Source organism: Notolepis coatsorum (genome assembly GCF_963971535.1).
Source record: "Notolepis coatsorum genome assembly, chromosome: 1".
Lineage (NCBI taxonomy): Eukaryota > Metazoa > Chordata > Actinopteri > Aulopiformes > Paralepididae > Notolepis > Notolepis coatsorum.
Window position 1 is genome coordinate 131,035,289 of NC_140165.1, and position 27,500 is coordinate 131,062,788.

A 27,500-nucleotide genomic window follows, 5' to 3' on the forward strand; every position below is an offset into this window, starting at 1 on the left:
TTATTTTATACATTTATTTTCAAGTAGTTTCCGGTTACCTACTCCATCTCTGAGACACGTTGATCCTATCTCCGGTTCTATTGTGTCGTCTTTGAAAACATGTCCTCTTGCTCTCTCTTCCGCTGGAGAGGGAGAGAAAGAAGAAAGAAATTAATAAGGATACACACAGTGTCATCCTCGCATAGAACGAGCTACACACAAAGTGCCATGCAGTGATTTATTTCGATTTTTTCTTCCTCCATCTGTGGTACCGTAGGCATCCTAAAACTAGTTTGAGCTGAACACTAAAAAAAAAGTTGAATGAGAAGGTACTGGAGATGTCCACAGCAACAAAAAATGGAATCAACTCAGTGGGGCCATGGGAATGGATCTAAAAGGGCTCGTATATTTAAATGAAGTTATACTTCATTAATCCTGTGGGAAGATTTCACCATCCTAACCACTTCGATGCAGTGTGCAGCGACAGACAAGCGCCCCGGGGACCAACTCCAGTTGTAATGCCGGTAGCTTGGTCAAGGGCCTGTACCTTGCATGCATGTCTTTTGGTTGTGGGAGGCATCCGGGGGTCCCCAGAGAGGGAGCCCACCCACACACAGACACGGGTAGAACCTGCAAACTCCATGCAGAAAGGCCCCCCAATCAGGTTAAAACCAAGGACCTTTATGGCACAAGGCAACAGTGCTAACCACCCCTTATCGGGCATACAGGATGCTGCAATCCTGTGTATGTGGATTTGATATTTGATCTGAATGTATAAATGAGGATGGTAACGTATCCGTCGGTTCCAAAAGTGGACCATCTCTGAACTTTTCATGTCCATCAAAACGGACACTGATCTGGCGGAGACGGACACACAGCACCGACCCTGTCCGACAGACGGATACTCCTAGTTGAAAATGAATTAAAAACCGAGGTAGACGGACAGGACACAACGGATCGATGTAGCCGCAGCCTTATTGATCGAGTGGCACGCGTCGGATTTGGGTTTCTCTCATCTCAAATGATGAGCTGTCCTTTGCTTTTGGGAGCTCCGCTCTTCCTTCTCTCTTTTTTCTTGCGTGCTGCTTCACTCACACACTCCATCCCCCCTTTTTTTCCCCCCTCTCTTTCTTAATGTTTGTATACACTGTCACAAAATAATCATCTTTTCCTGCGATGCCATTTTGTTAGATGTAAATGAGACAACATTTAAGAAGGATACATTTAGTGTTTTACCTTCTATTGTATGTCCATGTTGTCTTATATCCCTCTTTTCGGTTTTTGTGTATCCGCAATAAATAATGAAGACCTGAAAAGCACAAAGGATCTTCAACATGGTGGTCTATGATCACACCATGCTATCCATTAATTTGAATGTAGCTATATAGTGTACATCTGGGCCCTCATTTTTCTCCCATCCCAATTCCACTGTGCCAATTCTTCCCTCCCCTGTCTTGAACGTTGCTCGCATATGCCCCCCACTGGCCGGTTGTAGGGAGGATAGAAGCTTTGCATCACGTGTCCCCTCCGATACACGAGGAGGCAGCCTGTCACATCTTTTCGCCTGCCAGCGCAGACTCTCATTGGCGAGGTGTAACGTGTGGGAGGCTCACACTACCCCCGCCATTTCCTGTCTCTGCTTTGCAGGCGTCCCCAACCGACCTGTAGGAGTCGCTGTCCACAACGTCCAGATTACCACCCATCGACTTCCACCCGCTAACTCTGCTAATTGAGTTAGTATGACGCCTGGCCCAAGCCGGAGGCAACGCCGACAGCCGGAGTCGAACCCGGTGTCTCTTGCGTTGGTGACGAGCGCAATGTCCGCTGCGCCACCCAGCCGCAATATTGAACTTCTTCTGAAGCATTCAGATGATATCGGTGACAGTGCAGTGTGTATAAACTTGCGTCAGGTGACTCAACTCAACCACAAATGTCCCAAATGGTGTATCTGATGATTGTGAAAGCTTTGGCGTACAGTATGGTATGGCTGACGTGATTGTCATCTTCAAACTACTGTGCCCTCTCTCTCTAGAGGAGCTGTTGTCCTGGAGTTCACTGCACCCACCAAAAAATACATCAGGGGGTGAAGGTTGTCACTCAGAATCGTTCTGTTATGTCTGAGTGTGTGTGCCGTTTGAGGAATGACTAAATTGATTTAATTCCAGGTGCCCGCATCAATATAGACCCCCATAGTGTAGCATGGTATGCCGAGATGTAGATACTTTTTTACAAACAGTATTTTTCGAACGGTATTCGAATTTCCACCATACTTCAGCTATAATACCTCCACGCCCTGTACTAGTTAAGAAGAAGATAAGATTACTCCACATCTACAAGGTCCATTTTAATGTTCTTGGTATATAGGGACATATGGACCTCAGGGCATGTATTCCCAGTGTCAGAAATATTGTGTCTGTTACAATGCTTGAGTAAATTGTAATGAACGAAAGGAGAATATAATATATATATTTTTTATCTTTCAAGTGTACTAAAAATCTAAGCAAATGAATAAAAGGCAGAAGATTTACAGGGGTTTTTGTAAAAACAGTACTGAATTTTGCCATCCGGACATATTTGAAATATGAATATAGAATATCAGGCCTATAAATTACCTTATTATGGCCAAGACATACATCTATGGATCGGGCCAAATCTCTTCTTGCCAATGGCTTTAAATCTGGATTTAGTACCACCAGGCGCCCATTACAGGGCAGCAAAGTCTGTGAATTAAATCTACTGTAAGTACAGTTACTTTTGTATAATGTCCATAGCTCCACCCTTTTCACGCGTTTTTTTGTAGACGTTCACAGAAAGGTAAAGAAACAATATCTATTGTATCTTATGGCAATAACGTTTAGTTCAGGTCTCTTTGACCCGTGAGATATAATCACGAAAATAACGTCAATATTTTCTTTTCACATCAGCCGGCTGCAGCTTTGACAGCGGCTGGTGTGAGCTGGGTAGAGTAGTTTTATGAAATGTGGACGTCCATTGAAAGCCCTGGGTCTCCTCTTTCTTAGCACTACAACGATTTCATGACGGCATTATTTCCTTGCTTCTAAATCATCCAGTTTCCGATGTAATGCGCAGAGATTTTTATAAACTCATATTTCGCTAATAACACATAAAATCATTGGTAAATGTACGTAGTACGCAGCACGTAGTGCTTAAAATATACTCGTTGACTGCTGTTTTGATAAGGTTAGGGTCTTTACTCTTGGCTACATTTGAAAAAGAAACACAACATTAATTCATACGGACTGTATTGATCTATTTATGATGTGAAATAAATCTGAACCCGGTACCGACCAGGCCGAGATTTATTTCACATCACAAATACGTAGATCAATACAGTCCGTATTAAGTGATGTTGCGATTCTTTTTCTTCTCTTACCACCATCCTAAAACCGTCCCAAAAAATATCTTAATCACGCCGATGTATACATTATTAGAATAATATGTTTATTTTATTTTATTTTATTTTATTTTATTTTATTTTTGAATGATCAAGACTCATTCTGATACTCAATACAGATAAGAAAGATAAAGATTGAGATTTAATTGAGATTCAATCCAAATAGTCCTAAATTACTAAATAGAAAGACTGTGTGCTTGTTGACCAAATTGCCAATAGAGTTGGAGCCAGCTGTATTTGTTGACAGACTCTGTTACAAGCCGATCTAAGCGGCCAAACACAATAAAAATCACAACATTGCTTGTTGTACATCTTCACTGGAAACACTTTCTCGCTTTCTCTCTCCATCTCTCTATTTATCTCCCGCTCTCTCTCACTCACTTTGTTACAATCAGAGCACGGACCGCACTGAATCACTATGAAAAACTCTGTGCTACAAGGACAGTGGCTCAGGAGGTAGAGCGGTCTTCTGGTAATCGGAAAGTCCTTTAGCAAGACACTTAACCTGTTAAGTGGTAGGCCTATTTTCAGAAACTTCACCTAAAGGTACATGCCTAAGTAAATGGAAGATTGCTCCACTTCTGCAAGGTCAATTTGCATGTTCTTGGTATCTAGGAACATCTGGGGGCCTGGGGGTATGTATTTCCAGTGTCAGAAGTATTGTGTCTGTTACTAGGCTTGAGTAAATTGTAATTAAGGAAAGGAGAATATAAATCATGATTTATTTTTGCATCTTTGACGGTGAATAATACCATGTTAAATCTGCGGGGTAAGAGATTTCGCTCATTGAGCTCATTCACCACCTTATTGAGATCAAGTGTAAAAAAAATCTAAGCAAATGAATAAAGGGAAGATGATTAAACAGAAGGATTTGTAGATACAGTAATAAATGATAATCGATTTTAATTATGAATTCATATTTGACCTTGAACTTGACCTTGACCTTATTATGGCCAAATCATCTATGGATAGGTAAAAGGCTCATCTTTCCAATGGCAGGGTTGAATATGGATTTAGTCATTTCCTTGCGGTTTTACGATAAAAGAGATATAATTAGCATTTTTTTGATAAATTCGTATTTCCGATCAATTGTATAAAACATCGGTAAAAATATGTGGGCCCTCATGAGGGCGATTTGCGATGCCAATTTGCCAACCTCTAGTGGCTCGGGTGTGCATTTCTTTTAATACAATATATAGATAGAATTAAAGCCCTATTTGTTGCCTGTCGATTGCCCTTTCAGGTGACACAGTCCGTTCAGCGGTTTTCGAGTTACATGCAGATATGTGAGGCATGCCCCAAAGTACGCAAAAGTACACATTACCACCCCAGACTCCCGGGGCTCTAGCTCCGTCAATCATTTGGCGATCTCGAAAATCTTTGCACAGGGTTGTAGCCAATGAGTGTGGCTTTCCAATGATACCCCGTGATATGATAATTGGGGATGTAATACGGTTTATTATAATATCGATTTATGATAAAGAAAAGCACTTTCATTGCCAGCCATGCGGTGCGCCTTACCCCCCCTTGAATGCCACCACCCACTTCAATGATAGAGCTCTCATATTTGCAAACGCATAAACTATGTCTTAAATTATGTGTCTAATCTGGCCGTCTTATCAATGACTTGTTTGCAGTCAACATTGTCGAAACGGATTGTTTTTTAATCGGTTCATTTCCGTTTTATACCATTTTGAAAAACGCTAGTTTTTTTTAAGTTTCAGGAAAATATAAAGATTCTGTGATAATCACCCTTTACTGGAATATTCTGGAATACACAAAAAACGTTGTAATTTTTCGGCCTATTTATGAATAGTTTTCAAATAAACGCTAGATTATCGATGTGATGTGTACGTATGCACGCTATAGAAGCGAGCTGAAAAAATCTATTCTCTCATTTCCTGATCAGCGCACACACACACACATAGGGCACATGTTGATATCTCTGTGAAAAAAGGTATGATTATCCTAAGACTGGTCAAATTGATTCCTTACCTCAGATCAGATGTTCTCCATAAAGATTATTCCAATTCCTGATCGCCATTCCAAATATCGATTGCGTTTCTTGATCCAACGCTGGGTACTGGAAATATGTATTCCACGCTGTTCTGATGGTCCACAATGAATCCGATCCTCTCGGGTGACTTGCCCGAGAAGTAAAATGAGGAAGCAGGATTTATTTTTTACCATGTGTTTCATTCAATCCATTCCAAAAGGGTGCAGTACAACAGGGAGAGACGATAGGGGGCGGTATTTTCCCAATGGACCTCAGAGAGAGAGTTTGCAGCACTAACGTGAGACTAGATTGATGAAATATGAATTCAAATCACTAATTAAAAAAAAGCAAGATCTCTCGTCATTGGCAATGAACGGTCGGCATGAACAAACTAGTTATCTCGTCGTTGGCATTGAAAGTGTTAAGGCTAATTGCTAATTGCTCCCGATGAGCAGGTTGGCACCTTGCATGAATGTGTGAGTGAATGGGTGAATTGGGTCACTAACATTGTTAGAAGCCCTTATAAATCATTAATGGTTGTTCCCCATTGGTAACCTTTTTGCTAGCTTTCTGAACCGTGTTAATGGAAAAATTACTTAATCGATAGGCGATCTGGTCCATTAGCAAATGTAACCCTTATTACTATCAAATCAATCATGTACTGTATGGTAGCAGATTCGGAGGGTCAAGAGGTGTATCCTCAGCAGCCTCAGCCCTAACAGCAGCTGCTGCTGCGCAACTGGCTTCATGTTTGAGCGTCAGTGACGAAGACATTTTTGCAAATCACCAAATTTAAAGATCCGTTTTTTAATGCAGTATGGCCAGCTCTCGTGGAAGTTTGCTGAACGACAGTAGACCACAGGCTCATCAACAATACAATACTTTACTCTTATCGTCCCTGAAGGGTCCCAGATGACAAATCTGTGCATCCAAAGTAAAAAAAGTTGTATAGCCCCGGGACGACAGGATGCTGTTAATTTGGAGCCCTGGAGGCTTTTAAGCTGCACCATGTTCCCCGCTGCCTTTATCAATTATACACCAGCATCTCAATTATACATCAGTACGTCAGCAGTTCTTCCCAGTCACAGACCGGCTGTCTGCGCCTGCTAAATGGATTTTTTTTCAACATGACACAGCACTAACTGGACTGTGCATCACTGCTTTTTCAAACTTCAGCTCCGGGGACCCATTTTCTGCGCATGCATTTTGTTTCCCCTTCAGGACCCAAACTGATTTAGTGTAGGCTTTTGTGTATCAGCACTTACAGAATATACCGTGTAGACTAGCCGTCTGTCTACGTTTGTTTTTCATTCACCGCAGCAGCACAAGATGAATACGTGTCAGCAGCACTCAACCATTATCAGCTCTCCGATGTTAATTGGGTTTTTGGGGTTTTACACCCCCCCCAAAAAAAGTCGTATTATGCTATATTATTGTCTAATTATGAATAATTGCGACTATGGAAAGTCTATGTCATCATGTCAATGGAAGGCTATAGAAGGGAAGACTAGAAAGATATGTCACTACTGTATGTCAAGGGAAGACTAGAAATATATGTCATCATGTCAATGGAAGACTAGAAAGATTTTTCATTATGTCAATGGAAGACTAGAAAGACATGTCACCATGTCAATGGAAGACTAGAAAGACATGTCACCATGTCAAGGGAAGACTAGAAATATATGTCACTCTGTCAAGGGAAGGGGGCTCATTCATTTCAGTTATTTGTATGTTTTCTCCATTTTGTTTGACTTTTATACCATTGTGTGTTCCTCATTCTCTCCATCCATCCACCCCTCCTTCTCTCTCTCCTACACAAGGTTCATTGTTTCAGATGTCCACAGAGTCCAAAGAAAAGAATGATTTGGGAGTTCCATGTGAGTCCATGTTTTATGTTTTGTTTTTACGTCTCCCGCTACCATTTCTCCTCTTCCTCCTCCTTCCATCTCTCTCTTTGATTGAGTGTTGTCCTCCGAGTCTTTTCCCCTGTCTCTCCCTTTTCCATGTCATATTTGATAAGAATTTTGCTCCTATCTTTTAGTGGCTCCCCCGATGTGAACCATTCAAATCAAACACAAGGCTTCAATGACACTGCAAATGGGAACTTGCAAATGGGTTCTAATTCTTAATTTGTTTTTGCCTAGACAAGGGAAATCAAGTCTGGGCTGGAAGTAGCAGTTTGTGAGACAGCACAAGTATTATACCAGGGCTTCTTCAATTCACACGAGTCTTTGCCAGCAGTATGTTTTTACTACTATACACATTTTCTTGCTAATTTCCTTTTTACTTAGCCTCCTCCCCTCTCTCTCTTTCTTTCTCTCTCTCCTTCACTAGTTCAAGTTAAAGTTTGTTTATTAGTTCTCATACAGAATACAGAATACTTTGCATGAAATGTTTCTTTCTGTGTTGCTCCTGAGAGTGTGCTAGATAATAACAAGATAGTATAAAATAAGTATAATAAGTATAAAATAGAAAGTCAAGAAGTCAAGTACGTAAACAAGTGTAAACAACAAAATTGTTCAGTGTATCTATATATACAGTATGTACAGCTGGTACAAAAATGGTGAGGTATAGCTTAGCTTATGGTGCCACCTTGTAGTGGTGAGGTGCAATAAGGAGGTGCAATAATGAATGAGAATGATGTGCAATTTCTTTACCAATAATATAAATATAAATATAAAGTGTAACGTGTGTCTAAAGTGGTAAAGTGGGTGCTACAGTGTGTTGTTTATTTAAGTGAGTGTATGTGTGCTGTGGTTGTGTTGATGGTTTGCTTATTGTTCATTGTTCATTGAGCATCCTGATGGCCTGGGGATAGAAGCTCCTTCTGAGTCTCTATGTGCTTGCCATGAGACTCCGGTATCGCTTGCCTGACCGCAGCAGTTCAAAGAGTTGTTTGGGTGGCTGGAGTCTTTGATTATTCTCTTAGCCTTGCCCATGCACCGCTTGTTGTAAATGCCTTGGAGAGTGGGAAGCCCCCCTACTACTCTCTTTTCCTCTTCTCGCTGGTCTCTCTTTTGCTGTGTATCCTTGTCTTGTGTATTGTGTGTTCTGATGTTGTGTTCTGATGTTGTGTTCCGATGTTGTGTTCTGATGTTGTGTTCTGAATGTTTATCTATCCCTTCTTTCACATACATTACCTCTCCCTATGTGTCCCTGCCTATGTCTCCTACAGTATATGATATCTCCAGGATACCTCCTTAACACTTTGATTGCCTAAGGCTAAATTCATGATATACCATCCGTTGCCATCTCTATTTGTCTATGGAGAAGTTCCCCTTCTTTGCAGGGCTATAACTTTTTAAATTATATTGCTAGATTGCCATTATTAGGGCCCATTCAAGGTCCTATATGTATTGTTCATTGTGTAGCAATGTTAAACTTTTTCATTCACATATTCATAGTAAAATATGGTCTAAAGTATAAGTATGTTTTCATCTCTTTCTGCAGCTTTCTCCAGAACGTGATTTATAGCCCCAAATGCATTATATTGATGATGAAATACAGTTTGGTAGGAATCTGTGCGAGATCAAAAATTTCAATTGGACGTACTTCTAGAAGTTTCTACGTATCATCTGATGATGACCGGATGGGCGGGGGATCGTTTATAATTCCGTGGGCAGCGTTATATCATTCATCTAGTGTGGGTGATATGATCATCAGAGCAGTTTATATCGAACACGTTCAAAAATAACGCTGAATCTTACCGTATCTTCCTCGCGCCGTTGGACGATGAGCGTGGAACTGAAATATTCCTATTATGGGATGTAGAAATACGCGATCTATTTCCAGGTTGTATAATAGTATATACGTCCAAATCATGTTGTTTATCGAGTTATTGGCAACGGATCGCTATGTATTGTGTCGAGATCGAGTCCCGGGACCTATAGAGAGTGCCCGGAAGTAATATGGACAATCAGCACTTCATCCACATGACTTCCTGTTTGGCGCTTCTGCCGATCGGCCACCAGATGGCGCTCTTGAACCGCTAGAGGGTTGAGAGGAGGCCAGCTCTGTGTCTCAGGGCTGCGGAGGAAAAATATGATTTCGATCACAGATTTTTGAAATATTGATATTAAAGACGAGTTACGGCGTCCTCGGCAACTTGAGCATGGCGGGGAAGGACGCCTAAACACGTTTTCGGCACTTAAAGTGTTAACTCTCTCTCTCTCTCTCTCTCTCTCTCTCTCTATCTCTCTCTCTCTCTCTCTATCTCTCTCTCTCTCTATCTCTCTCTATCTCTCTATCTCTATCTATATCTCTCTATCTCTTTCTCTCTCTCTCTCCCTCTCTCTCTCTCTCTCTCTCTCTCTCTCTCTCTCTCTCTCTCTCTCTCTCTCTATCTCTCTCTCTATATCTCTCTCTCTCTATCTCTCTTTATCTCTATTTATCTCTCTATATATCTCTATCCCTCCCTCTTGCTATCTCTCTATATCTCTCTCTATCTCTCTATCTCTCTATCTCTCTATCTCTCTCTCTCTCTCTCTCTCTCTCTCTCTCTCTCTCTCTCTCTCTCTCTCTCTCTCTCTCTCTATATATATATATATATATATATATATATATATATATATATATATATATATATATATATATATATCTCTCTCTAAAACTAGGGAGCAAACACCACTTCACAAACTATATAGACCTGTCTCTTTACTCCCACAATTATCCAAAGTACTCGAAAAACGTTTTAACAACAGGTTAATGCTTTCTTAGATACGCATCAACAACTCTCTGATAGCCAATATGGGTTCAGAGCAAACAGATCAACGTCACTGGCAATAATAGAAAGAATAGAGGAAATCGCAAATGCCATAGACAAAAAACGATATGCAATTGGAGTATTTATTGATCTAAAAAAAGCATTTGACACAATTAACCATGATATATTAATCAACAAATTGGAAAGGTATGGCATCAGGGGAGTAGTACTAGACTGGATCAAAAGTTATCTATATAAGAGACAACAGTATGTGAAACTGGGTGATTGCTCTTCAATGTGTTTGGAAATTGCTTGTGGTGTCCCCCAGGGGTCAGGGGGCCAACATTATTTATACTGTATATCAATGACGGATTGTAAAGTGTCCAAGTTACTGAAATTAGTTTTGTTTGCCGATGACACAAATATTTTCTGTTCTGGGGATAATTTAAATAAACTGCAGGAGGACATTACGCAGGAAATGTTTAGACTTAAAATATGGTTTGATTTCAACAAATTGTCACCAAAATAATGCTCTTTGGAAATTGTAGGAAAGATATATGTGTACAGATAAAAATAGATGGGGTGGAAGTGTTTGAAATCAAATGTATTCGTGTCACGATTGACGAAAAAAATTATTGGAAATCACATATCAAACATATTCAAACCAAATTGGCAAGGAGCATTTCAGTAATAAACAAAGCAAAGCAGGTCCTGGATCACAAATCACTTCACATTATCTACTGTTCACTAGTTTCACCATATTTAACGTACTGCGTTGAAGTCTGGGGAAATAATTATAAATGCTCATTACACCCATTAACCATCCTACAGAAAAGAGCTGTGCGCACCATTCACCTCCTAACCACCCTCTGTGTACTACATCTGCAAACATGGTAATTCTCGGTGACATTAACATTCATGTTGACACCCCCTCATGCCACTCTGCTTCAGAGTTCCTACAAATGCTGGACAGTGTCAACCTGACACAGCACGTGCACGTCCCCACACATGACAGGGGGCACACACTTGACCTTGTGATTTCCGACCCTGCTGCCCCTATTAACAACCTGTGTGTATACGACCCGGGCATGTCGGATCACATGGCCGTTTCCATGGAGATGCTGTCCCCCCCCCCCCCCCCATTCAAACATAAAACATGAAACATAAAAAACATCAACCTGGATGCTCTGGCCTTGGATCTTCAACATCTTGCCCCTCCTGCCCTCTCCTCAGCCAGTGACTCAGTAGGCTACTACAACAAAGCCCTGAGTGGCCTCCTGGATGTTCACGCCCCCGTGAAATCCAAGATGGTCACTTTCTCACGCTCTGCCCCCTGGTACACCAGCGAGCTGAGAGAGATGAAGGTGGCTGGCCGTGTCCTTGAGCGACGCTTCACTGCGTCGGGACTCACCGTGCACAGAGAGGTCTACAGAGAGCACCAAAAGGCCTACTCCAAAGCCCTGAAGGACGCTCGGTCACGGTTCTACTCCAACATCATCAACAATAGCCCCGGCAATTCTAAACAGCTTTTTTCCACAATACACCACCTCCTCAAACCCCAAACCCAGGCACACAGAGAGACCACTGAGAAGCGGTGTAATGACTTCATGTCATTCTTCACAGTCAAAGTTGAGGGCATCCGCTCTCTCCTCCCCGGCTCCTCTTCCTCACCTGCTCCACCTGCTGTCTTACAGCCTGAAGTCTCCCAGCTTACAGCCTGAAGTCTCCCAGCTCCTCCGCTGTTTCAGTGACACCACGCAGCGTGAGGTCGAGGCCATCATCGGGAGGATGAAGTCATCCACGTGTGCTCTGGATCCCCTCCCCACAGTCCTGGTGAAAGCCAACATCTGCACTATTGGTCCCCTTATGACCAGCACCATCAACCTCTGCTTGCAGGCTGGCCATGTTCCGCCTGCCCTCAAAACTGCCATCATTACCCCCCTCCTGAAGAAACCCACCCTGGACCCAGAGGCCTTCGTCAACTACCGGCCCATCTCCAACCTCCCGTTCCTCTACAAGGTGCTGGAGAAGGTAGTTGCGGAGCAGCTCCAAGCACACCTCAGAGACAACAACATCTTCGAGAAGTTCCAGTCTGGGTTCCGCTCTGCGCACAGCACAGAGACAGCCCTGGTCAGGGTAACCAACGACCTTCTGATGGCGGCGGATGCTGGAACCCCATCCATTCTGGTCCTTCTCGACCTATTGGCAGCCTTCGGCACGGTGGATCATTCCATCCTACTGGACTGTCTCCACTCCAATGTCGGACTCCGCGACCTAGCCCTTGGCTTGTTCCAGTCCCTCTTGGCTGGTCGGACTGAGGCCCTGTCCACACGAGAGTTTGGATTTAATATGACCGAAGTTTGAAAAAATAAAACTCCGTCCACACGGTGAACACAGGTGGACAACCGTGTATAACTGCGTACTCACGGGCAGAGCTGGAACCCAGCAACCGATACATTTAGTACAATGTAATACAATGCCAAAGCAGTAGGCGGCGATGTTGTTCAGACATGAAGGCCATTTCAACCAATCAGAAAAGACTGAACGCTCACTAAACTTCCTGTTGGGTCGCGATCTGCCATTAATTTACTGAAGAAGAAGAAGTAAACTTCTTGTTTAGAAGCACAGCTGGACCCTATTGATCATTTTGCCAACGGAAAGAAACTGCAATAAACAAACGGATACATTCACTGTGTTCTGCCTCTCATTTTGTTGATGAAACAAAACCATCAGCAACACAATTTACCACCAAGAGCGGATAGTTTAGTCTCACAAAAAAGATCTCCGGTGTTGTTAGCTACATGCTAATGTCAATGGCATTCTCTATGTATAGTATATAGCTTAAATGCTAACGTAATAATGTAACGTTAACGCTAGTATAATGAATGGATGCAAACGTTATTTAACACATTGCAGAATGGGTACAATACAATACGGCTCAATACAAACAATTGTTAAGGGGATGCAGTCTGGACTGGGTTCCTTATAACAATAACTTGACAACACATGAGTTTAGTTTAGCTGCAGCTACATGTTTACTCTGAGCGTCAACAGACATCAGTCGATCACAACACTCTTCAACACAGACGATACGTTTTGAACAAAAGTTTGTTACAATCATTTTCATATAACGCTACTTGGGACAGCTCTGCTGTAAACACTGGTGTAGTTGGCTCTGCTCTAATCTCTCTACCCCGCGGTCTGCCGTGAACATGGGGAATAATTGCGACAGCTCTGCTGTAAACACTGGGAATAACCTCGGTTGCTATGCCCACACGCAACTGCAAAACCGCACAACTCCACCCTGGCCACCGGTTTCAAAGACCGCGGTTGCAGTGTAGCAAATCCCCGGTTGTGTGTGGCCGAACAGTGCAACTGCGCACATACAATCACGGTTACATTAAACCCAGCGTTCGTGTGGACGGGGCCTGAGTGTGTCTCTCTTGGAGGCGCAACATCCTCCAACCACCCCGTCACCTGCTGTGTCCCCCAGGGATCCGTCTTCGGCCCCCTGCTGTTCACCCTGTACATGCTCCCCCTCGGCCGCATCATCAGCCGGCACGGTGTGTCTTTCCATTGCTACGCTGTTGACACCCAGCTGTGTATCCGGATCACACCATCATCACCTTCAAACTCGTCCACGCTTTTGTTTCCTCCAGGCTGGACTATTGCAATGCACTCCTCATCGGGATCCCTAGTAAAAGCATTAAAAAACTGCAAACCATCCAGAATGTCGCTGCTAGGATCCTAATGAGGGTGCGCAAATATGATCACATCACCCCCACCCTCAGATCCCTTCACTGGCTTCCCGTGGAACACAGGATCGAGTACAAGGTCTCCCTCCTCACTCACCAGTGCGTACACGGTGGTGCCCCTGCCTATCTCAAGGAACTCCTCACCCCCCAGTCCTCCTCACGCTCCCTCCGCTCCGGCACAGCCTACCTCCTCAAAGCCCCCAGGACTAAGCTGCACACCATGGGCGATCGAGCCTTCTGTTCTGCCGCACCCAGACTATGGAATGCTCTCCCCATCCACCTGAGAGCACCACAATCCGTTGAGGCTTTTAAAAGGGGCCTAAAAACATTTCTTTTTAACAAGGCTTTTGCCTGAATCTTTCTTTTACTTTTATTTTTACTTCTATTCATTTTATTATTATTTTATTTTACTTTTATGTTCTTCCATTTCATTGGTTGTTTTATTCATTTTAATAATTTTTATTCATTTTAATTGTTTTATTCATTTAACTTTTTGTCTACATCTCCTGTAGCACTCTGAGATTCTCGCGAATATAAAGTGCGGTACAAATTGAATCTATTATTATTATTATTATTATTATTATTCACAAGGTTGGATATCTGGAACATACTCATTCACTTTTCTTACAGTCAAAATTATTAAAATATACTGATATTGTAATGTATCAAACTGCACAAATAATGTACAAAGCAAAAAATTATAAACTCAGGAAATATTCAAAGACTGAACATGCAAGATGGGGGTTACAATTTAAGGGGAACATTTAATTTCAAAAGATACAGTTTTCGAACGAACATGATGAGTCTTTGTATTTCAATATGCAGAGTAACATTATGGAACGGTCTGATTGTGGAGTTATGTGCAGTATGTATCTGTATGTATGTATATATAAATGTATATATGTGTATATGTAGTTATATAGTTGTATATATGTATAAAAAATGGCTAGAGGAACTTTACAGGGTAACATACAGTTTGGCAAATATTAATAAGGTATTATTAAAAAATGTATTGTTAAACTACAAGTTAATTTTCAATATAAGTCTAGTAATGTATGAATTAGTAAATAAAATATAGTATGTTCTGATGAGTAAATAGGGGTGGGATTAAATAAGTGTATGCTTGTCCCCACTCCTTTTCAAATATGTAAATGACAAAAAAAATACAAAAATAGTGTTTTTACTTTTTTGTTTGACTTTTATGTTCATTCTTTGTTATTTTTTATTTTTTATATACATTTATTATTTGAACAGCTTAAGGCTATATGTGTACTTGATGTTTGTTTGTTATGTTGCATATTTGAAATAAACTTCAATCAAATCAAATAAAATCTCTCTCACACTCAATCCATCCTGTTATCTCTCTCGCTCGCTCTCTCTCTCACTACCTATCTCCCTCCCTCCCTCCTGCACTATCTCCCTCCCTCTCTCTATATCCCTCCCTCTCTCTATCTCTCTCACTCCCTATATCTATCTATCCATCCCTCCATCCTGCTCTATCTCTCACCCATCTCTGTCTATCTCTCTCTATCTCTCTCTATCTCTCTCTCTCTCTCTCTCTCTCTCTCTCTCTCTTTCTCTCTCTATCTCTCTCTCTCGCTCTCTCTCTCTCTCTATCTCTCTCTCTGTACCTTGCTGTTACAGACACCTCATACTAATGATTAAATAATTGTACTAAAAGAGAGAGAGAGAGAGAGAGAGAGAGAGAGAGAGAGAGAAAGAGAGAGAGAGAGAGAGAGACATACATGTAATATATAGAGAGAGATTACGAGAGGAGGGAGAGGGGCAGACGGCAACCAGGACTCTTGCTCCTCTGGTTCTCAACCTTATTTATTATACATTATCTCTCCTTCCTACCATTGCCACGGGTCTCATTTTATCTTCAAAGTCATCTAGGAATCTGTGTGATGTGCTCTAATGCCTGTCGTTTATGGTCTGCCGGAGCAGTTTCATCATCAAAGCCTGTGATAAAGATGTGTCCCTACAGGCGGACAGGGAGAGAGAGAGAGAGAGAGAGAGAGAGAGAGAGAGAGAGAGAGAGAGAGAGAGAGAGACTTTGACTTTTGATGTTCTTTTATTAAAACATGTCAACTAAAAACAGTCAATAGAGACACAAAAATCTCACGGCATCTTCATAAAAACAACACACACACCCACACACTCACCCACACACACACCCACTCGCACGCACACACCCACACACACACACACTCACACACACACACACCCACAACCACCCCTACACACTCCAAAAACCTCCTCCAGCACATAAAACCACTTGACATTCAAAATCATATGTTCAGCCCCTCCCCCCCCACAGTACCCATTGCATTCCCCAGTCCCCAAGCACTCTCCACCCGGTCCTGCCTCTCCCTCTGGATCTCCCCCATACTCTCCTCCACAGAGTCCCTCACGATGAACTTGGTGACGACCACGTTCCTGGTCTACCCAAAACGGTCCGATGCAGGGTCCAGCCTTGAGTGACAGGAGCAAGATGACGAGGCCGTGGCCGGGGCTCTGGAACTCCCTGATGACCTGGGCCCGCCTCTTCTGGGTCAATCTGCCGTCCAGACGCACAAAACTGAAACCATGGTCCCTGAATGGGGTCTCTAGTATGGTGAGGAAACGTTCGAACTGAGAGACCACCACACTCTTGATGCTGCCGTCCTCATCGCGCACCCTGAGCAGGCTGTCCATCAGAGCTTTAACCTCCTCCTCTTCCATCTCCTGTGGGAACTCCACCAGCCGACTGGCCCTGATCTCACCTCGACAGCGAGGACAGCGCGCATGTTCCTGCTCCGTGCTGACGACCAGAGTGATGCAAGAGCGGCAGTAGACATGAGCACAGTGTGTGATGACAGGCAGGCGGACCGACTCCCGGCAGACAGAAACACTCCTCGTCTGAACCGCTGAACAGGCCCCGCCACAGGCGCTCCACCAGACGCCCCCGCAGCTCGTTCACCTCACTGCTCTTGGTGCGCCGGAGGGTGATGCATTTCACCAGGGTCTTGTCGCCCTGAGTAACCGGCATCTGGATCACTCTGTCCCACCACACCTTCACCTCCTTCTGCAATGTAATATTGACCCCAAGTCCAGGAGAGAACAGGACAGCCACCCCTGCACTATTATTAGTGCCATGACTCATCACCAAACCCCCCCTCCAACTGAGTCCCCAGTCAACATCACTATGGGTCTCTTGTACAAAAATAACATTTAAATTTTTCTGTTTTGCATAATCAGAAAACAGCCCCCCTTTCACACCATCCCCAGCACAATCAATCCGAAGGACCTCCATGTGAAAAAAGAGGGAGAAAACAGAGAGCAAGAACCAGAAAAAGAAAACCACCCGCAGATGTGCACCATACAGTCCATACATTATACATCTGTTTTTGATGACAATCTTCTTTTCCTGACATTAGTAGCCCACTTATTCAGTCGGAACTTCCTCCTGGGTGTCATCATTGATCCCCCACCTGTGACCTTGTTAGCATGTATCACAGACCTTAAAAACTTTTCCTGATCTGGGAAAAAACGTCCCAATGGAAAATTTTTCTTGTTTTTGGTTTCCCTAAGAAACCGGGTGAGCTCCCTTGCAGTATACATCTCCCCCTTTTCCAAATCCTCACTCTCATCACCAGATACCAATGCCTCTTCCTCAGACCCACTCTCCCTCTCCTTAGCCCCCCCTAAATCCATCCCCTCCTCATCCACCAGTGTGCTCCCCTCAACTTCCCTCTCCTTCCCATTCTGACCCCCCCCCTCCACCACTTCGCCCCCCCCTCTCTCCACACCACCACTGGCCTCTGCGTCAACTTCACTCCCCCCTACAACCACGGGGAAAGGGGCCCCCCCTCCATCTGATGAACCTAGCACCGGCCCTGGCTGTGCACCTGTTTCGGGAGCATGGTTACTCCCTGGCCCTGCAGCTTCTCCCTCCACCACCAGCTCCTCTGTCCCATTATCACCCTCTCCTCCTCCTACAGCTTCTCCCTCCACCACCAGCTCCTCTGTCCCATTATCACCCTCTCCTCCTCCTACAGCTTCTCCCTCCACCACCAGCCCCTCTGTCTCACCAGTAACATCCTCCACTCCCCCTGTATCTGCCTGTTGCTCTGCAGTGATTACCACATTAACCTCTACTATTTTTTCACTTGGCTGACGCGATGCCCCTCCCGCTGCGGGCTTTGGATGCGGACAAGCGAATCGCTTATGTCCAAAATCCCTGCACTCAAAACAGCGCAAGCTGTCAGTACTCGCATACACAGCATACAAGCTCTCCCCAAACTTCACAGTGAAACTAGCATTTAACGTTTGGTCTGCGCTTTTCAAATACATAAACACTTGGCGACGCAACGAGAGTACATGCTTCAGCCCAGGATCCTTACACCCAAGAGCAATAGGTCTGAAACCACTCGCAAACCTACCGAAGCGCATCAGCTCTCTCGACAGAGCCTCGTCTTTGATAAACGGCGGCACGTTAGACACGACTACCCGTGTAGCAGGAGCCGACAGCGGCGATACGGCCACAAGCACATCCCTCACAAAAATGCCACTCGCAATTACTTTGTTTACCAAACTTTCCTTTTTCAAAAAAACCACCACAGCTTTATTCATCCGCGATGCATAAGCGAGATTTTCGCATCCTACCTGCTCGCCGACAGCTTTCAGAACCTCCTCCACCGTAGCAGTCCCCTCGGGGACACACCTCACCCCGTGTCTGAGCGACACAGACTCAGGTCCTGCTGATTGCGAGGCCATGTCACCGGCCGCCTCCACTCACCAAACAATACACTCGCCTCCAACACTGTACACTTACACCAGTTACCCTGATAGGAAAATTAACCCATAAAACCACACCTCACTGTGCACATAGAAAGGAAACGGGAAAATAAGAACAACAAAAAAAAGGAAAATAGAAGAAAAGAAAAACCTCCACAAACACCTCCGCTCACGTCAATCTCACTCCCAGCACCCTATATGGTTGTGAAGTCTGGGGCCCACTTGCAAACCAAGACTTCACCAAATGGGACAAACACCCAATTGAGACTCTGCATGCAGAATTTTGCAAATCCATTCTCCGCACCCAACGGAAAACGCCAAATAATGCATGCAGAGCAGAACTAGGAAGATACCCACTAATCATAAAAATTCAAAAAAGAGCATTCAAATTCCACAACCACCTAAAAGAAAGCGACCCAGACACACTCCACAACATAGCCCTCACCCACAGAGAGACCCTCGATAGATGCCCACTCAGCCAGATGGTTCTGGGACTCTGCTCACAAACACAAGCAGAACCACCAGACAGTAACCACACTGGACTAAATAAAATTATAAGAAAACAAAAAAAAAACTATCTGACACATTGGAAAGAAACAACCCAAAACCAGAGCAAATTGAAATGCTATTTGGCCCTAAACAGAGCGTACACAGTGGCAGAATACCTGAGCACCGTGACTGACCCAAAACTAAGAAGATCCTTGACTAGGTACAGACTCAGCGAGCACAGCCTAGCCATTGAGAAAGGCCGCCATAGGCAGACCTGGCTCCCAAGAGAAGACAGACTATGCACCCACTGCACACAAGAAGAGGTGGAAACCGAGCTCCACTTCTTAACAACCTGCCCCCTATACCAAGACATCAGAGACATATACTTCCCACAAATTGCAAACACCCAAAGAGACTTTGAAAACATGGACAATAACTCAAAACTCCCATACCTACTGGGAGAAATACAAGAATGTGCAAACACAGCAGCAAGATTTGTGAGCTGCTGTGACAAGAAAAGGACATCCAGCGGAATGCAACCACCATAAAGACTGTACAAGAAATTCCGTCTGTAATGTACTGATTTATTTTGCTTTATGTTTGATTGTTTTGTTTTGTTTGGCTTTGGCAATGTAAACGTATGTTTCCCATGTCAATAAAGCCCATTTGAATTGAATTGAATTGAGAGAGAGAGAGAGAGAGAGAGAGAGAGAGAGAGAGAGAGAGAGAGAGAGAGAGAGAGAGAGTATTGGAGAATATAGCGTACTGTATTACATCAACATCTACAATTTACTAAATTGAAACATGCTTTTTGAACAGTGTTTTAGATACAGTATGTAGTATAGACATGAATGGAATAAGACAGACAGAGAGAGAGAGAGAGAGAGAGAGAGAGAGAGAGAGAGAGAGAGAGAGAGAGAGAGTTGGGATTGGGAGGGGAGAAACACATCACACTAGAATACTTTAATATCCTTTATCTTCATGCACCGTAGGGCGGCTGTAGCCATGCCTCCTGTTGATAGGGAGTTATTGTATTGGAACCGCTCGGGTTATTCCCCTCGCGCTTACCTGACCTGAGCGTAAAGCCCTTTTTCTCATCCTTTCGGCTTGAAGGCTTTAAAGAATAATAGACCCAGTTTCAAATACATGGATTAAGCTTAGTTCTAGAGTGAATCAGACAGGCTTTTTTTCTTTTTAAGAAGTTAACAATGGAACTCAACCCAAAATGACCTATGGTTAGATATAGATTTATTATGGGGGGGGGGGGGGGGGGGGGGGGAGATCATTGCATAACAGTATGAATTACCAGTCAATAATTTTACAAGTTGCAGAGGACTGCTCTGAGTAATATTTAATAACAGTAAAACGATGTGATACTTTTGGATCACAAGTTTTGGGAAGCCCAAAACAAGTGAGGCATATTCCCGGACCGGTCTGAAGGTCACATACTGTATCTGAAGGTCACATACTGTATATCTGAAGGTCACATATATCTGGGTCACTACGTCTGAAGGGAGGCTTGGCAACACTTGGGTAGTGAACCCTTGGCTGAGCCCTTCAGCATCATGCACTGTACTCAGTTATCATGTGAGGTCAGAAGAGAGCTGTACTCAGAGGACCATGAATGTATCCACCCTCTCTACTGCCCGCTTATTCAGAATAATAGGATGCTTCCTAAGACTGATGGCCATGTCCTTTGTTTTTACAGCATTGGCTGCAAGGCAATAGGTTTGCCCCCATGCTGTAACTGCATCAACAGCTGTTTGCTGTTTACCCCGGTAGGGTGCCCATGAGAAGATCAGAGACAGTCAAATCATCTGCTCCAGTAGGGTGCCCATGAGAAGATCAGAGACAGTCAAATCATCTGCCCCAGTAGGGTGCCCATGAGAAGATCAGAGACAGTCAAATCATCTGCCCCAGTAGGGTGCCCATGAGAAGATCAGAGACAGTCAAATCATCTGCCCCAGTAGGGTGCCCATGAGAAGATCAGAGAGAGTCAGATCATCTGCCCCAGTAGGGTGCCCATGAGAAGATCAGAGACAGTCAAATCATCTGCCCCAGTAGGGTGCCCATGAGAAGATCAGAGACAGTCAAATCATCTGCCCCAGTAGGGTGCCCATGAGAAGATCAGAGACAGTCAAATCATCTGCCCCAGTAGGGTGCCCATGAGAAGATCAGAGACAGTCAAATCATCTGCCCCAGTAGGGTGCCCATGAGAAGATCAGAGACAGTCAAATCATCTGCTCCAGTAGGGTGCCCATGAGAAGATCAGAGACAGTCAAATCATCTGCCCCAGTAGGGTGCCCATGAGAAGATCAGAGACAGTCAAATCATCTGCCCCAGTAGGGTGCCCATGAGAAGATCAGAGACAGTCAAATCATCTGCCCCAGTAGGGTGCCCACAAGAAGTTCAGAGAGAGTCAGATAATCTGCCCCAGTAGGGTGCCCATGAGAAGATCAGAGAGAGTCAGATCATCTGCCCCAGTAGGGTGCCCATGAGAAGATCAGAGACAGTCAAATCATCTGCATACTTTATGGGCCCAACACTCAACATGGTAACAGGTTGTCGAGAGAGGTCATTCAGAGAACAAGCAGGAAAGGGGACAAGATCCCACCTTGGGGAACCTCAGCCAGGCCTGATGAGAGGAACTGTACCTGTCTACCAAAGAGCTGTGCACTGTTAGCCAAATGTTCTTGATGACATGCCATGTTCAGTAGAATGAAGGAGATGGTCATGTTTGTTTGCACGTGTGAAGTCAATGAACACGGCATGCAGAAGCTGTTCTCCAAGATGACATGAGTTCTTGACTATAATAAACGTGGTTGTTGTGCATATCGTGGTATGACAGATCTGCTCGGCTCTTAAATTCTGACTGTACCAACGAACAAATTCAACATAACATTGATGAAGACATCGGTAATTGAATTACACATTCTTGCAACAAGGCTACAAGTGTACAATACTATCTTCATTCACACCAAAATGCCACACAATCGCTTAAATTGTTCGTACACATAATTTAAGATTATCTGTACTTGCTCTGACCTTCTGCAAGCTAGGTTTAATGTAACATTTACACATTACCCAGTGGAGAACCCACCAGGGGGGATAAATCAATACTGTGTCCACATGTATCTTCATTACAATGTGCCTGACCCTTCTACATGTACCCTCTCGCATGTATTCAGGAGCCCCTCTTTGTACAGGTGTTGTTTAGCTTCCTGTATTGATGTTCTGGCTAGAACCTAAATGTTTTAGAAGGAATAGAAGGAATAGATAAATACAAGGTCAGTGTGGTTTGAACATCATATTGGATGTCACACTGCAAGGAGGAATAAACCACCCTTTTATCTTTGCATAGTGAATCTAATTCAAAAGCAAACTGTTTACATGAACATAATATTTTAATAACATTTTTGTTTTGCTCATCAAATCAAATCAAATGTATTTGTAAGGCCCGGCAACACACGTTAATGTCCCCATGGACCGGACACGTCTTCTTTAAACAAGTCAAGCAGAAACATCACATTAAATCAAGAACAGCACTAAAACACCATGAAGTCCAAAATAAAATGTAAAATAAATCAATTAATAAATGAATGCAACACTCCCAGACATACCCCACGCGAAGGTAAGTTAACACTCACTAAAAACCTAGCAATAGGAAAAAAAGCACCACAGGCAATGTGGAGGGGAGAAACCTTAGAAGGGCCGTTCAAGGGCCTTCATGTCGGTGATAGTAGTGTTGCTATAAAACAGGCGAAACAGTTAGTAATCATGTACATATATGTGTAATGCAACACAAATAAGTACATGCAATAGCAACTGGGGTACATAAGGACATTTTGAAAGATTGAAAATATAGCTGATGACGGATCCATTTGAGGTACGGGGGCGGCGTAGAGAGGATCACATCCTGCCGGCCATCACCACGGGACGTCCACCACTCCGGTCATCACCACGAGACATCCACTCACAGGGAGACAGGGAGACGGGGACAGGCGTTAGACAGTTTGCGTGTTTGTGATGGGTGGACATAGCAATAGATACATGTAAGTAACTCATCCATTCCCTGTTTACCAGGCAAAATCAAACAACCAGAAAAAAACATATAGAATCAGTTCCAAATGATGACTCATTGTTATGAATATGATGATGATGATTATTACTATTATTACTATTATCAATGATAAAATAATAATAATATGAATAATAATATATTGTAGTGACTGTACATAATTCACAAGGAACTCGTGGGGAATGGTAGTTCCCCCCGGACGATTTATAGGGTGGCACTTCCTGCCACCGGCATTCTTATTTTACTGTCGACACGACTACGTCGACTTGTTGTTACGCTGATGAATAAAGGAATTAGGTTTAACTTCGAGACACCGCCTCCGACTCCTTCTTCTCAGCGCTACACTGGTGGCCCTGACATTAGTCTCGAAGAAGTTTCCGAGACGGAGAATACGACGAACATGGCAAACAACGCTGGTTTTCTCAGACTGCCTGAGTTTTGGGAGCAGTCGGCGGCCGCGTGGTTCGCCCAGGCGGAGGCGCAATTCGCCCTACGGGGAATCGTGGATGACGCCGCTCGATACTTCCACGTCGTCTCGAGTCTGAACAACACTACGGCGGCGAGAACGGTAGGCTTCATTACCGCTCCGCCGGCCCGGGATAGATATGAGGCGTTTAAGACGCACCTGCTCAGGATTTTTGAGTTGTCGCCGTCTGAGCGGGCCCGACGCTTGTTGGATATACGTGGCTTGGGAGACAGCAAGCCGTCGGCGCATATGGAGATGATGCTGAATCTACTGGGCGCCGAGCAGCCAAACTTTTTATTTAAAGAGCTGTTCCTCAGACACATGCCGCCACGGGTACAGACGGCGCTGGCCAATACAAACATTGTGGATCCCCGTGCTCTGGCAGAGGAGGCAGATCGGTTCTACCTGGCCACGCAGCACTTAGCCCCAGAGGTGCTGGCCCCGACACGGGCGCACATGCCCAGAGGGGGAGGGGCGAAGATGGAGAGGGGCGCCGCGGCCGACGGCAATAATGACACAGGCCTGTGTTATTTCCATGCACGCTTCGGCGCGAAAGCAACGAAGTGCCGCCCGCCTTGTACTTTTGTCAGGGCGGGAAACGCCAACACCTGCGCCCAGTAGCGGCCGTGAGCGCAGGTACGTCGAACAGGCTACTCTTCATTAAGGACACACTCTCTGGTCGAGAATTCCTCTGCGACACCGGAGCACAGAGGAGCGTCCTACCGGCGACGGTGGAGGACACCGCCGGCGGGGGGGGGGGTCCGCGACTGACGACCGCCAACGGTAACCCGATCCGCACCTACGGCACGAGGACCGTGGAGTTGTGTTTCGGGGGACAGCGGTTCACGTGGGAGTTTGTCACGGCCGACGTCTCGTTCCCACTACTCGGGGCGGATTTCCTCTGCGCACATGGGCTCCTCGTGGACGTGAGGCACGGCCGCCTGGTAGACGCCCAGACGTACGCTTCCTTGACTTGTGTGCGCAATGAAGTGGTATACAGCGGGCTGGCCAGCTCGCTCGCAGAAGGTGACGTGTACCAACGCCTACTGCGGGAGTTTCCCGGCTTGACACAGCCTACGTTCTCGGCCGCGACCACCAAACACGGGGTCGAGCATCACATAGAGACTCAAGGAGCTCCCGTGTACGCTAGGGCCCGCCGGCTCAACCCTGACAGACTAGCAGTCGCTAGGTCAGAGTTCGCCAACATGGAGAAGTTGGGGATTGTCCGACGCTCGGACAGCCCCTGGGCCTCGCCGCTGCACATCGTGCCCAAACCGGATGGGGGATGGAGACCGTGCGGGGACTACAGACGCCTCAACGATGCTACCACGCCAGACCGCTACCCGGTCCCCCACATCCAGGACTTCTCAGGGCACCTGGCGGGTAAGCTGTTCTTTTCGAAAGTAGACCTGGTACGCGGTTACCACCAAGTGCCGGTACACCCCTTGGACGTCCCGAAGACGGCGGTGGTAACACCCTTCGGTCTATTTGAGTTCCTACGGATGCCGTTCGGACTGAAGAACGCGGCACAGTCTTTCCAGAGGCTAATGGACTCGACGCTCAGAGACATGCCGTTTATTTTTGTCTACCTGAACGACATCCTCGTCGCCAGCTCCTCGCCCGAATAGCACCTGGAGCACCTACGATGCCTCTTTACGAGGCTGGGCCAAAACGGCCTAATCATCAACCCGGCTAAGTGGAGGCCGTTTCCGCTTTCCCACGACCCCCGACGGCCCGGGCGCTCAGGGAATTTCTCGGGATGGTGACGTTTTATCACCGGTTCATCCCCTGGGCGCCTGTACGTTAATGCCAAGCAAGCAGTGCAAAAATGCTTCCGCATTCGTCACCGCACGCTAGTGCGGTAAAGCGCCCTTCTTTTCAGACAAATGCTACCGTGCGTGCACCGGCGGCGGCGTGCTCGCTCAGGTGCGTGCGTGCGCCGGCGTGCTCGCGCGAGGTGCCCGCGCATGCGCATGAGATCCCGCCTTGGTTGGAGCTCAATATATATAAGTCACCGCCTCTTATTCACTATCTGGCACTAGCTCAATTGGCAAGGACACATGGCTGTGGATCCTATGGCTTGTTTGCTGGCGAGTTCGAATCCCATCGAAAATATTTTTTAACGTGATTTTTTTTTAACGTGTATTCTTTCGCCGGTTAAGGTTAGGCATTGTTTCGGAGTTGGTTAAGGTTAGAACGGTTAAGTTTAGGCGCTGTTAAGGAGCTGGTTAAGGTTAGAGTTTGTCAAAGAGAATGGCAATAGACAGCCTATTTCCGCACGACCTGGGCGCTGGGCGGCGGAAAATGAAAGGCGCATTACTGCATGCCACTACGGTAAGTTTTTGCACTGCTTGCTTGGCATAAAGCTACACGCCCCCTGGGCGGCCCACACCATGCGGCCGCTTTACGAGGCGCTGAAGGACAAGTCCCCCAACCAGCCGGTCGACTGGACGGCCGAGAGGACGACAGCCTTCGCGGCCACCAAGGCGGCCCTGGCGGGTGCAGCCATGTTGGCTCACCCGTCACCGGGGGCCCCGGTCGCCATTACCACCGACGCGTCAGACTACGCGGTGGGCGCAGTGCATGAACAATACGTTGACGGCGCCTGGCAACCGCTGGCGTTTTTCAGCCGTCAACTGACCCCCAGGGAGCGCAAGTACAGCGCATTTGACAGAGAGCTCCTTGGTCTCTGGTTGGCGGTGCGCCATTTTCGTTTCATGCTGGAGGGCCGGGAGTTTACGGCCTTCGTCGACCACAAACCCCTCACGTTCTCCATGTCCAAGGTGGCTGAACCGTGGTCCGCGCGACAACAGCGCCAACTCTCGTACATTTCCGAGTACACGACAGACATACGGCATATCGCCGGGAAAGCCAACGTGGTCGCAGACTGCCTATCCAGGGTCGTCATCGGAGCTGTGCAACTGGGCCTCGACTACGTCGCCATGGGCTCGGAACAGGCCTCCGACCACGACATCCAGGCCCTCAGGACAGCGGATACCAGTCTGCGCCTCAGAGACGTCGCGATTGGCGGCTCGGGCGCGTCCCTGCTCTGTGACCTCTCCACCGGGCAACCCCGGCCGCTGGTCCCTATAGGCTGGCGCAGGCGGGCTTTCGAGGCTGTGCACGACCTGTCTCACCCCGGTAGGAAGCCTTCGAGCAGGTTGGTGTCACAGAAGTTTGTGTGGCGAGGGCTCAAGAAAGACGTGATGGCCTGGGTCGACGTGTGTGTGTCCTGCCAACGGGCTAAAGTGCACCGACATACCAAGGCCCCGCTTGTGACATTCGTGGTTCCCGAGAGGAGATTCGACCACGTCAATGTTGACCTCGTGGGCCCGCTTCCTTCCTCTCACGGGTTTACCTACCTGTTCACTATGGTGGACAGGACCACCCGATGGCCGGAAGCCGTTCCCCTCGCCTCGTCGTCTTCTTCCGATGTGGCCCGCGCCTTTATCAGCACGTGGATCGCACGTTTCGGGACCCCGTCTGACCTCTCCTCCGACCGGGGCTCGCAGTTCACCTCAGAGCTCTGGAACGCGGTCGCCAGCGGCCTGGGGGTTAAGCTGCACCGTACAACCGCGTACCACCCGCAGGCCAACGGGCTATGCGAACGTTTCCACCGGTCCATGAAGGCGGCGCTGCGCGCAGGCCTGACGGACGGCAACTGGGTGGATAAGCTGCCGTGGGTCATGCTCGGACTTAGGAGCGCCCCCAAGGAAGACCTGCAGGCCTCGTCCGCGGGCGGAACTGTTATACGGCCAGACATTGCGCGTCCCGGGGGATTTCATTCCGGACGCGACAACCCCTTGGTCCGCGGCCAGCCAGCGTGCCACCCTGCGAGAAG

General features: G+C 46.0%; 1 pseudogene across 1 annotated transcript in view; it reads left to right on the forward strand.

Annotated features, from left to right (window-relative positions):
- Positions 1 to 27,500, forward strand: part of LOC311222753 (netrin receptor UNC5C-like) — a 498,634-nt pseudogene that overhangs the window by 450,508 nt on the left and 20,626 nt on the right. The window contains exon 7 of the transcript in view: positions 7,211 to 7,267. The product of the transcript in view is annotated as a netrin receptor UNC5C-like (transcript). The remainder of the gene's footprint in view (positions 1 to 7,210; positions 7,268 to 27,500) is intronic.